Raw genomic sequence first — 12,860 nt, 5'->3', positions numbered from 1 at the left:
ACTGTACAACAGAATTTAAAAAATATATATTATATATATCCCTTAGCTGAGATTTTGTACCCTTTAACCATGGTCTCTCCACTTCCTCAACCCTCTAGTCTCTGTATGCTTCTATGAGTTCAACTGTTTTAGATTCCACATATAAGTGAGAACACACGGTGTTTGTCTTTCAGTGCCTGGCTTATTTTACTTAGCATAATAAAATATTCTCCAATTCCATCCAAGTTGCCACAAATGACATAATTCCTTCTTTAAGGCTGAATATGTATATGTGTGTGTGCATGCGTGTGTGTGTACATTTTCTTTATTGATTCATGTGCTGAACACTTAGGTTGATTCCGTAACTTAGCTATTGTGAATAATGCTACAATGAACATAAGAAAGCAGACATCTCTTCAACAAATTGATTTCAAATCTTTTGGGTAAATACTCAGAAGTAGGATTGCTGCATCATGTAGTAATTCTATTTTTAGTTTTTTGACAAACCTCCATACAGTTTTACATAATAGGAGATACTAACTTACATTCTCACTCTGTCAGATGGCAATTATAAAAAAAAAACTAAAGATAACAAGTATTGGTGTGGATGAGAAGAAAAGGGAATCCTTGTACATTGTTGTGAAAATATAAATTAGAAGCTACATTTAAACAGTGTCCTCAAGGAAGAGATAGAGCCAACCTTGTCAAGACCTAGGGAACACAGTTTCCAGACAGGGAAGAGCAGTAGCCTATTAAGAAAGGCTTTTGGTGAAAGAAGACCAGCAACGCAGGGATTACAATGAGCAAAGTGAAGAGGTAGCAGGAGTCCATTGTTCAGGATTTTATAGGTCGCTGATATTCCAATAAGAACCCATTTAAGAAGGGAACTGACATTTATGCTTAAAGGGATTTAGCTTTCGAAAAGCATTTACATTTTCTTTTTTTTTTTTTTTTTTGAGACGGAGTCTTGCTCTGTCACCCAGGCTGGAGTGCAGTGGCCGGATCTCAGCTCACTGCAAGCTCCTCCTCTCGGGTTCACGCCATTCTCCTGCCTCAGCCTCCCGAGTAGCTGGGACTACAGGCACCCGCCACTTCGCCCGGCTAGTTTTTTGTATTTTTTAGTAGAGACGGGGTTTCACCGTGTTAGCCAGGATGGTCTCGATCTCCCGACCTCGTGATCCGCCCGTTTCGGCCTCCCAAAGTTGAGACGGAGTCTCGCTCTGTCGCCCAGGCTGGAGTGCTGTGGCTGGATCTCAGCTCACTGCAAGCTCCGCCTCCCGGGTTTATGCCATTCTCCTGCCTCAGCCTCCCGAGTAGCTGGGACTACAGGCACCCGCCACCTCGCCCGGCTAGTTTTTTGTATTTTTTAGTAGAGACGGGGTTTCACCGTGTTAGCCAGGATGGTCTCGATCTCCTGACCTCATGATCCACCCGTCTCGGCCTCCCAAAGTGCTGGGATTACAGGCTTGAGCCACCGCGTCCGGCCTAGCATTTACATTTTCTAAACGATTGACTCTAGGTGCTGTGTGACCTATTCAGTGGAGTCAAACTGGAATTACTTGCCTTAGTAAAGGCAATTATTCCTTTTCAAAGAGGACACTGAGACTCAGAGAATTATGTTCACTGACTAGGTCACACTGTCAAACATAGCCAGAGGAGTCCAAAGCCTGAGCCCTCCTCCCTTCTGCCACACCAACCAAATGATCCTGCTTGCCCACTCACTTACCCATTCATTCCAACTGAGCCAAAAGTGCACTGGCCTCACAACTGTCTCCCTAAAACAATCTTTTTTTAAATCTGTGCAGTGATTTTAACATGTCCACAAATTATTTTCAAAGGAGCTAATTCTCCTTCCCTTGAGTGACTTAAAATTTCTTCTAACACACTGAACGCTCTTCCTCACTTGAATACTGTATTTATGCCCCCTTTCTGTGGCAAAATTTCTCCATGGGTCAAATCTGTGTTTTTAAAAAATGGCTTTATTAAGATATAATTCACCTACCATAAAATTTATCTATTTAAAGCACACATTTGGGTTTTTTTTGTTGTTTTAAGATACAGGGTCTCGCTCTGTTAGCTATGCCCGAGTGCAGGAGCATGATTAGAGCTCACTGCAGCCTTGAACTTCTGGCCTTTAGCAATTCTCCAACCCCAGCCTCTCAAAGCACTGGGATTAAAAACATAAGCCACTGGCACTCAGCTTTGCTTTTTAAAACAAACAAAAAAAACCAGAAAAAGTTAAGGCAGGTTGGGCGCAGTGGCTCATGCATGTAATCCCAACACTTTGGGAGGCCAAGGCAAGCTCATCACTTGAGGCCAGGAGTTCAGGACAAGCCTGGAAAACAGGGCAAAACCTGTCTCTATTAAAACTACAAAAATTAGCCAGGCATGGTGGCACACGCCTGTAGTCCCAGCTACTTGGAAGGCTAAGGCAGGAGAATCACTTGAACCCAGGAGGCAGAGGGTGCAGTGAGCTGAGATCATGCCACTGTACTCCAGCCTGGATGAGAGAGCCAGACTCTGTCTGAAAAAAAAAAAAGAAAAAGAAAAAAAGTTAATATAGCTTGTCTATCATAAAGGGAGGAGACCATCCCTCATATTGTCTTATGCCCAATTTCTGCCTCCAAAGAAAAAAGAAGTAAAAACTAAAAGGCAGAAATGAAATCCACAGGCAGACAGCCCAGAGCTGCGCCCTGGGCCTCATAGTTAAAAATCAGCCCCTGACTTAACTGCTTGTGTTATCTATAGATTCCAGACATTGTAAGGAAAAGCATCGTGAAAATCCCTGTCCTGTTCTGTTCCAATTACCCACGCATGCAGCCCCCAGTCACGTACCCCCTGCTTGCTCAATCGATCATGACCCTCTCATGCGGACCCCCTTAAGAGTTGTAAGCCCTTAAAAGGGACAGGAATTGCTCAGTCGGAGAGCTCGGTTTTTTGAGACCTAAGTCTGCTGATGCTCCTGGCCGAATAAAGCCCTTTGGTGTCTGAGGGGTTTTGTCTGCAGCTCGTACTGCTACATCATAATTCGTATTATTGTTATTATGATGTCACAGCCTTTAGGGACATGGAACTTTTTTTTTGAGACGCAGTCTCACTCTGTCATCCATGCTGGAGTGCAGTGACGGGATCTAGGCTCGCTGCAACCTCCGTGTCCCAGGTTCAACCAATTCTCCTGCCTCAGCCTCCTATGTAGCTGGGATTACAGGTGTGCGCCACTACGCCCGGCTAATTTTTGTATTTTTAGTAGAGACAGTGTTTCATTCAACATGTTGGCCAGGCTGGTCTCAAACTCCTGACCTCAGGTGATCCACCAGCCTCAGCCTCCCAAAGTGCTGGGATTACAGGCATGAGCCACTGTGCGCAACCTAAAGTTTTCCATAGAATTTTTGTAGAGTCAAGGCCGGGCGCGGTGGCTCAAGCCTGTAATCCCAGCACTTTGGGAGGCCAAGGCGGGTGGATCACAAGGTCAGGAGATCGAGACTTATCCTGTAGCTAACATGGGTAGGCTTGATCTCTACTAAAAAGAAATACAAAAAAGCTAGCCGGTGTGATGGCAAGCCTGTAGTCCCACTTCTGCCAGGAGGCTGAAGTGGGAGGTCGTGAACCGGAGGTGGAGCTTGCAGTGGCGAGATCGGCGCCCTGCACTCCAGCCCTGGGAGACACAGTGAGACTCCGTCTCAAAAAAAAAAAAGAATTTTTATGTAAATTAATTTGTGATGGCTCAAACCTGTATCAGCACTTTGGAAGGCCGGGGCGGGTGGATTGCGAGGAGTCAGGAGATCAGAGACCATCCTGGCTAACATGGTGAAACCCCGTCTCTACTAAGAAATACAAAAAACTAGCCGGGCGAGGTGGCGGGCGCCTGTAGTCCCAGCTACTTGGGAGGCTGAGGCCAGAGAACGGCGTGAACCCGGGAGGCGGAGCTTGCAGTGAGCTGAGATTCGGCCACTGCACTCCAGCCTGGGCGACAGAGCGAGACTCCGTCTCAAAAAAAAAAAAAAAAAAAAAGAATTTTTGTAGAGTCTTTATCAGATTAAGTTCCTTTTAAATCCTATTGTGAAGCTTTTCCTATTATGAACTATTAGTGAATATTATCAAAGACTTTTTTTGTATCCATCAAAGTGATAAGGTTTCTCTCTTTATTTTTGTTAATGTGGTGAATTACATTTCATCTGTTTTTACTTGTTGATTTGTTTTGCAACAGGGATTCATTGTGTTGGCCACGATGGAGTTCAGTGGTGTGATCAAAATTCACTGCAGCTTTGAACTCTTGGGCTCAAGTGATCCTCCCACTTTGGCCTCCCAAGTATAGCTGGGACTACAGGGGCATACCATCACACCCACCTAATTTTTAAATTCTTTTGCAGAGACTTGGTCTCACTATGTCCCCCAGGCTGGTCTCAAACGCCTGGCTTCAAACAATCCTCACACTTTAGTCTCCCGAAGTGCTGGGATTATAGGCATGAGCCACCACATCCAGCCTCATGTCTGTTTTCAAAATAATTTTTCAACTGGGATATTTCGAACGTGGTCTATCTTTAGCCTACAATTAGTGCAATTGTTTTTTCTTGAGTTTACCTGGTAAATAATATCAGTTTCTCTAGTTAGTTCATTCATTTCACCTGACAAAGATGGACAGGAAGCCAAGGGCTTAAGCAATTGCTATAGCTGGGAAAAGGATTTCGAGACTGCTGCCAATTTTCTCACCTAATGACCTCACTTCTAAACCTTATCCAACTTAGGTGGGGAGTTCTTCCAGGTAAAAGTAAGTCAACTGTGACTTACTTTTAAGAGCTTTTATTAAAGAGGAAGGACATATATATTTATATAAATATTTTTACAAATAAATTAATCATATTTTTTTTTATGGCTTTGTTGTTGTGGCCTCAAGACCCAACTGAATTACATAACCAACTAACTTTCTTCTTCCCGTGACGTATCAGTAGGAGTTTCTAAACTTTATGTGGTTCTAACAACAGTGTATGGTTTAAAAAAAAAAAAAAAAGCTGCAAATGATTTTCTTTCCATCTGGTATAAATAATACTGTTTCTGAAAGACATTTCTAGAAATTTGTGGCATGAGATTAGGGCAGTCACCTGGTTTTCATCACTCTGAAGTTTTCTTTGTTACTGATCCTTTGGTATTATTGTTTTTTGGTTAATTCATTGTATCATATTATTTTGGGAGGGAGGTAGGTTTGAAGGGCTGCTGGGTGTAAACTAGTCCCTTTCCTTCCTTTTTCCTTCCTTCTTTCCTTCTTTCTTTTTCTTTCTTTCTTTCTTTCATTCATTCTTGACAGGCTCTCACTCTGTTGCCCAGACTGGAGTGCAGTGGCATGCTCTTTTTTTTTTTTTTTTTATTTGAGACAGACCTTCGCCCTGTCGCCCAGGCTGGAGTACAGTGGTGCAATCTCAGCTCACTGCAACCTCCACCTCCCAGGTTCAAGCAATTCTCCTGCCTCAGCCTCCCAAGTAGCTGGGATTACAGGCGCATGCTACCGCGCCTGGCTAATTTTTGTATTTTTAGTAGAGATGAGGTTTCACCATGTTGGCCAGGCTGGTCTTGAACTCCTGACCTCAGGTGATCGGCCCATCTCGGCCTCCCAAAGTGCTGGGATTACAGGCATAAGCCACCGTGCCTGGCCAACATGATCTTGGCTCACTGCAACCTCTACTTCCCAGGCTCAAGTGATCTCTGGCTCAGCCTCCTGAGTAGCTGGAACTACAGGCACACACCACCACACCGGGCTAAATTTTGTACTTTTTTTTTTAAGAGACAAGGTTTTGCCATGTTGCCCAGGCTGGTCTCGAACTCCTGGGCTCAAAGTGATCCACCTGCCTCAGCCTCCCACACTGTTGGAATTACAGGTGTGAGCCACAGCGCCTGACCTAAACTTACATTTATAATATCATCTTTTCCAGAGAACTATTTACTTTGGACAAATGTTTCTAATGAGGTTCAAATTTACTGTGATGCTGGATAAAACCTGGTATCATCCAGAGTCTCACACGTTAAGACTTTGAGCTGGTTTCTCACTACTTAATAAAATTTGTCCCATTTGATTTTTTTGTCAAATTACATGTATTACTATTATTAAAATGCATCTACTCTCAAAGGATGACAGACGTTCTGAGAATATTCAAAGGAAATATACCTTTTTTTTTTCCCAAAAATGCTTTGAGTAGCACTTTTAGAATAAGTGGTTTCTTGAGGTGATTGCTTTATGGAAGCAATACTTGCCTGAATTTTAAATTACTATAAGCTTATTTCAGTTAGTTGAATTTGTTTTGTTTTGTTTTGAGACAGAGTCTCCCTCTGTTGCCCAGACTGGAGTGCAGTGGCACGATCTCGTTCACTGCAACCTGCGCCTCCCAGGTTCAAGCAATTCTCCTGTCTTAGCTTCCTGAGTAGTTGGGATTACAGGCCCATGCCGCCACACCCGGCTAATTTTTTTTGTATTTTAGTAGAGATGAGGTTTCACCGTGTTGCCCAGGCTGGTCTTAAACTCCTGAGCTCAGGCAATCCGCTATCATGGTTCACCCCCTGTATTCGTGTTACAGACATAAAATGTAATACCTTTATCTTGAATAAAGCATAAAAGAAAAATACTGCTTGTATAAAACAAATGACTGTCTAAGTAGACCAGGGCCTTTTTTTTTTTTTTTTTTTTTTTTTTTGAGACAGGGTCTCACTCTGCTACACAGGCGAGAGTGCAGTGATGCCTCAGCCTTCTGGGCTCAAGCAATCCTCCCACCTCAGCCTCCTGAGTAGCTGGTAAAACAAGTGAGCACCATGACATCTGGCTAATTTTTGTTTAGTTTTTGGAGAGACAGAGTCTCACTATGTTTCTCAGGTTGGGCTCAAGCGATCCACATGCTTGGCATCCCTAAGTGCTGGGATTACAGAGTGAGCCACTGCACCCAGCCCTTTTTCTTATTCTCTAGATAATTCTACCAAAACAGGCACACATCAAAAAAACAAATGCATTAATGAAGAGGTTACAATGCTCAGAAGTACCAGATATTGATTCTTTACTGGGAAGGTGTAGAGTGGCAAAGTGAATAGTGGGTGTCCCACCTAACAGGCACAGCTATTTCTGCTCCTATTGAATTTTGCCATATAAAAATATGGGGCCAGGCACGGTGGCTCATGCCTGTAATCCCAGCACTTTGGGAGGCCGAGACAGGCGGATCACTTGAGGTCAGGAGTTCAAGACCAGCCTGGCCAACATGGTGAAATCCTGTCTCTACTAAAAATACAAAACTTAGCCAGGTGTGGTGGCAAGTGCCTGTAATCCCAGCTACTTGGGAGGCTGAGGCAAGAGAAACGCTTGAGCCTGGGAGGCGGAGGTTGCAGTGAGCTGAGATTGTGTCGGTGCACTCCAGCCTGGGCTACAGAACAAGGCTCTGTCTCAAAAAACAAAAAGAACATGGGTCCCATGCAATGTTGCCAGCTCTGAGTTTTCAGAAGTTGCTTAACACTGAAATTTTAATAAAATCTCCCAGTTTTTAATATATTGGCAATTAATTTTTTTAAATTTTTAAACACTGTCCACACCACCAGTTTGTAACCTCTGGTCTCAAGTTCTTAAAGTGAAATATGGCTTTTAAAATATTTAGCGTAAGTGATCTACATTGCCAAAAACAAAGGTGGGAATTCACAAAACACAAAGGAAAATACCCTGTTTAAGATAAAAAATATCTTGTTCACCCTACAATACAAATTTGTAATATAAAAGCAAGAGTATGAGATATTTATAATGCTCTCTATAGAGAAATTCAGAATAGTATGATTAGTATTGGTAATGAGATAAGTTTAATTCATTTCTGTTTCTTATTCAAGAGAAAAATTCCAATTTTTCAATTTCATATACAAAAAAATAACAATTTAATGTATTATTTAAGGAAATGAGCATCACATCACATAAGAAAATAACAGCTTATTCTCCACTGAAATAATAAAAGCATTTTTTTTTTTTTTTTTTTGGAGACAGGGACTTACTCTGTTGCCCAGGCTGGAATGTAGCAGTGCAATCATGGCTCAATAGAGCTTCAACCTCCTGGGCTCAAGCAATCCTCCCGCCTCAGTTTTCCCTGCAGCTGGAACCACAGTCACACACCACCATGCCCAGTTAATTTTTCTATTTTTTGGTGGGGGAAGAGACTAGGTTGTGCTATGTTGCCCAGGCTGGTTTCAAACTCTTGTGCTCAAGCGAACCTCCTGCCTCAGCCTCCCAAAGGGCTGGGATTACAGGCACAAGCCATTGCACCCAGCATAATTAAAGCATTTCTATGACAGATAGTTTTATGATATAAAGAGAAATGGCCATAATATACCATGCACAAAATTAATAAAAATCTATGGGCTATTCGCTAATATGAAGACAGCTGCTTCTGATATTGTACTAAATTAAGGCCATGAACACGCTAAGTTTAAAAGTGTCTGGTCAAAGAACTAACACCAGTATTAATAAAGTTTTCTAATTATGAAATGGCCATATTGTTAAATTTTCCTTGAGCAAGACTTTCCTTCACCTAATGAAAGTAGAGAAGAATGGAGGGAGTTAGAGTTATGATTTTGGACATAAAGCCTGAATTATTTTTCTATAGTTCCCACTAAGCTACTGATAAACCACAGAAGGCAATAACAAACCTCACAAGAGTGCCTGGTAGCCTCTAATTGGATCTTATCTAACATTTTACTGTATTTTTTTCTTTTTTCTTAACTAAATTACTCTAAGTAGTAAATATCTTTTGCCTTCTGAAATCAGTATTCTATAACACGTAATATCCTCCTCTCATGGAACATAAAGTCTTATTATAGCTTGAATCTTCCCATATTCATTTCTCTTTCCTAGTTTTGTGCATGGAATACCCACAAAGCAATTTGGTTATTTCTCCCAAAGCTGTTCAACAGCTAAACCTTTTTCCCTTCAAGCACGTACTATACTCTCAATTGGTACATGCAAAACAAGTTTTGTTTTCTTTCTCTCTCTCTCTCTTTTTTAATACAGACAAGGTCTTACTACATTGCCCAGGCTGGTCTCGAACTCCTGGGCTCAAGCAATCCTCCTGCCTTGACTTCCCAAAGTGCTGGTATTACCAGTGCGAGCTGCCATGTCTGGCCCAAAGCAAGTTTTTAATCTCATTTGGTACGTGCCAGGCACAGAGGCTCATGCCTGTAATCCCGGCACTTTGGGAGGCCAAGATGGGTGGAACCCTTGAGCCCAGTAGTTCAAGACCAGCCTGGGCAACATGGCAAAACACTGTCTCTAGCAAAAAAATAAATTAATTAAACAATACAAAAATTAGCCAGACATGGTAGTGCGCATCTATAGTCCTAGCTACTCAGGAGGCTGAAGTGGGAGGATCACTTAAGCCCAGAAGGCAGAGGCTGGAGTGAGCAGGAGACTGTGCCACTGCATTCCAGCCTGGGTGACAGAGGAGATCCTATCTCAAAAAATAAATAAGTAAAACAAAGTCAGTTTTTATATAATTTAAGACAGAGTTCACTTTAATCATAGCGTTGTAAAATGCATTGCACTTTTACATTCCTCTTGTTTTTTGTTTTTTTTTCCCTCGCTCTGTTGCCCAGGCTGGAGTGCAGTGGCACAATCATCTCACTGTAGCCTCAAATTCCTGGACTCAAGCAATCCTCATGTCTCAGCTTCCTGAGTACCTAGGACTAGAGGCTCACACCACTATGCCGGGCTAATTTTTCCTTTTTCCTTTTTGAAAAATGGAGTCTCAGTATGTTGCCCGGGCTGGTCTTGAACTCCTGGCCTCAAGCGATCCTTCTGCCTTGGCCTCGCAAAGTGCTAGGATTACAAGCGTAAGCTACTACAACCAGCCTCTTCTTGCGTTTGCGTGGTATTTACTGGCAACTTGAAAAGCTGTGGTTTAGGCCGGGCGCGGTGGCTCAAGCCTGTAATCCCAGCACTTTGGGAGGCCGAGACGGGCAGATCACGAGGTCAGGAGATCGAGACTATCCCGGCTAACACGGTGAAACCCCGTCTCTACTAAAAATACAAAAAATTAGCCGGGCGAGGTGGCGGGCGCCTGTAGTCCCAGCTACTCGGGAGGCTGAGGCAGGAGAATGTCGTAAACTCGGGAGGCAGAGCTTACAGTGAGCCGAGATCCGGCCACTGCACTCCAGCCTGGGCGACAGAGCGAGACTCCATCTCAAAAAAAAAAAAAAAAAAAAAGCTGTGGTTTAAAATCTGCTATGACATTGAATATAATTACTATTATTTTATTTAACTTTTGTCCAGTCTCAAAAAAATATTTAATTACTGACTATACTTAAAACATATAAACAATTTCACCCATCCAATTAAAATCTTTAAAGTTATATTTACTCCCCTCTTTCCTTCAAAAGGCCACTATCCCCTTATCTTCTCACTCTATAGCTATGTGGAAATGCAAAAGGAATACTAGGGTTCTTAAAACGAAGCCTCTGTTTTCCCAGCTGATTTTACTGTTCTCTAAAAATAGTTCACTTTAAGACATCTGTCACACTGTAGAACAGTAACAACTATACCATCTAAATCTTATTGGGCCTTTATGCACCAGGTATACTTTAAATGATTTAAATATATTAATTCATTAAATCCTTCCAGAAGCTACCTTATGGATAGTAATACTGTTACTGTAATTCTCACTTCACAGATGAGGAAACCAAGTAAGGTGCGTAACAAAACTAGAAAGCAGTAGAGGCTTTGACACTTTTGTCAAGTGAATACTTGACAGCCTGACTCAAAAGCCCCTGACTTACTCTACTATGTATTTATAAACACTACACTGATTACCCAAACTTATAAATACAGAAGCACATGATTGTCCTATGTGATGGTTAATACTGAGTGTCAACTTGATTGCACTGAAGGATGCAAAGTAATGTTCCTGACTGTTTCTGTGAGGCTACTGCCAAAGAAGATTACCATTTGAGTCAGTGGCCTGGGAGAGGCAGACCCACCCTTAATCTGGGTGGCACCATCTAATCAGCTGCCAAAATGTGTAGAATAAAGCAAGCAGAAGAAGACAGAAAGAGCAGACTTGCTGAGCTTCCAGTCTTCATCTATCTCCCATGGATGCTTCCTACCCTCGAAGAACATCGGACTCCAAGTTCTTCAGCTTTTGGTCTCTTGGACTTACACCAGTGGTTTGCCAGAGGCTCTCAGGCCTTCGGCCACAGACTAGAGGCTGCACTGTTCGCTTCCCTACTTTTGAGGTTTTGGGACTCGGACTGGCTTCCCTGCTCCTCAGCTTGCAGATGGCCTATGGTGAGTCTTCACCTTGTGACTGTGTGAGTCAATTCAGCTTAATGAACTCCCCTTAATATATACATATATTCTATTAGTTCTGTCCTTCTAGAGAACCTAATACACTCTAGGACCACATATTCTTGTTGCCTAATTATAAAGGAACTTCATGAAATTTATTTTATGGTTCTTAAGAGTCACTGCTGCCGGGCGCGGTGGCTCCAGCCTGTAATCCCAGCACTTTGGGAGGCCGAGACGGGCGGATCACGAGGTCAGGAGATAGAGACCATTCTGGCTAACACAGTGAAACCTCGTCTCTACTAAAAAAATACAAAAAACTAGCCGGGCGAGGTGGCGGGCGCCTGTAGTCCCAGCTACTTGGGAGGCTGAGGCAGGAGAATGGCGTAAACCCGGGAGGCGGAGCTTGCAGTGAGCCGAGATCGCGCCACTGCACTCCAGCCTGGGCGACAGAGCGAGACTCCGTCTCAACAACAACAACAAAATAATAAATAAATAAATAATAAAAAAATAAAAAATAAAAAAAAAACAGTCACTGCTGACTGTGCAACAAATGCACATATTATCACAAGAAAATTTATTCTTTTAGGGAGTAAGTACATTTTCATGTATAAATACATTCAAGTTTTCATCAATAGAATGCTACTAAATTAGCTTGTATTGTACAGTGAAATTATTACCATACAGTCTGGTACTCTGTAATGTGTTAGCAGGGTAACTACTGAACACGTAAAAAGCATCTGAATCATGAGAACTTGATTAATACAGGATTTAATAAATAATTCTTTTGTTGTTTTCAGTATTTGTGATATCTGGGCAATGGACACTTTTTCCTGTAATCATCCCCTATAGCTACACAGTAATAAAAGCATATTTTAAGGAGAATTGAGCAACATAATTTCTAGTGGTTGTTAGTGATATTTTACCTTCACTGGGATATAGCTACAGTTACATTACCTCACTCATAAGCAGCATAGCAGGCATCCAATTGAATTCTATAAATGTATATGCTCAGTTTTCAGATTCATCTTTCATTATTTTCAGTAAAAATAACTCCAAATTCTATTAATTGGAGAACGTATAGGTGGTGAGCTTGCCTAAAAACTAATGCACATATCCTGACAGTTAGTACTGCCTTATTCTCATATTATAATGGCTTACTTACTCCATACCAAGAGAAACTCTTACAGCCCCAGAATCACAAAAGATTATATAATCATTTCTACAACAAATTTACTAAAACAGCAGAGAAGTAGATTCACAACTACTTTAAATAAAGGTTTTAAAAGCTCCATAATTATAACTACCTTTAACTATTATAACTTTAGGCCTTAAATCACATCTCTAAATTTTTATAGTAATAAGACAAGCATCTTTTAAGTGCCTACTGCATACCAGTCACTATACAAGACACTTCACCTGGACTATCTTAACAACTATCCTATGAAAGAGGTATGATTATCACTTTACATGAAAGAAAAGATTAGAGAGGATAAGTAATTGGCCTAATACTACACAGCTAAGAAATGGCAGATCATGTGAGACTACTATGTACACCTCTATGCACACAAACTAGAAAATCTAGATGAAATGGATACAT

The 12,860-nt window shown here is 41.8% G+C and overlaps 1 protein-coding gene across 14 annotated transcripts in view; it reads right to left on the bottom strand.

Annotated features, from left to right (window-relative positions):
- The window catches only part of CSNK1G1 (casein kinase 1 gamma 1), a 211,031-nt gene that overhangs the window by 156,160 nt on the left and 42,011 nt on the right, over window positions 1-12,860 (bottom strand). The window contains exon 1 of one of the 14 annotated variants that reach the window (XM_009210370.4): window positions 2,815-3,076. The exons of the other annotated variants lie outside the window; for them this stretch is intronic. The gene's annotated coding sequence lies outside the window, so the exon portion shown is untranslated. Of the gene's footprint in view, window positions 1-2,814; window positions 3,077-12,860 lie in introns of those variants that run through there. 14 annotated transcript variants of the gene reach the window in all.

The sequence above is a fragment of the Papio anubis genome, chromosome 7 (assembly GCF_008728515.1).
Source record: "Papio anubis isolate 15944 chromosome 7, Panubis1.0, whole genome shotgun sequence".
Classification (NCBI taxonomy): domain Eukaryota; kingdom Metazoa; phylum Chordata; class Mammalia; order Primates; family Cercopithecidae; genus Papio; species Papio anubis.
The sequence above is the reverse complement of the archived record's forward strand: the minus strand, read 5'-3'. Positions and strand labels throughout refer to the sequence as shown.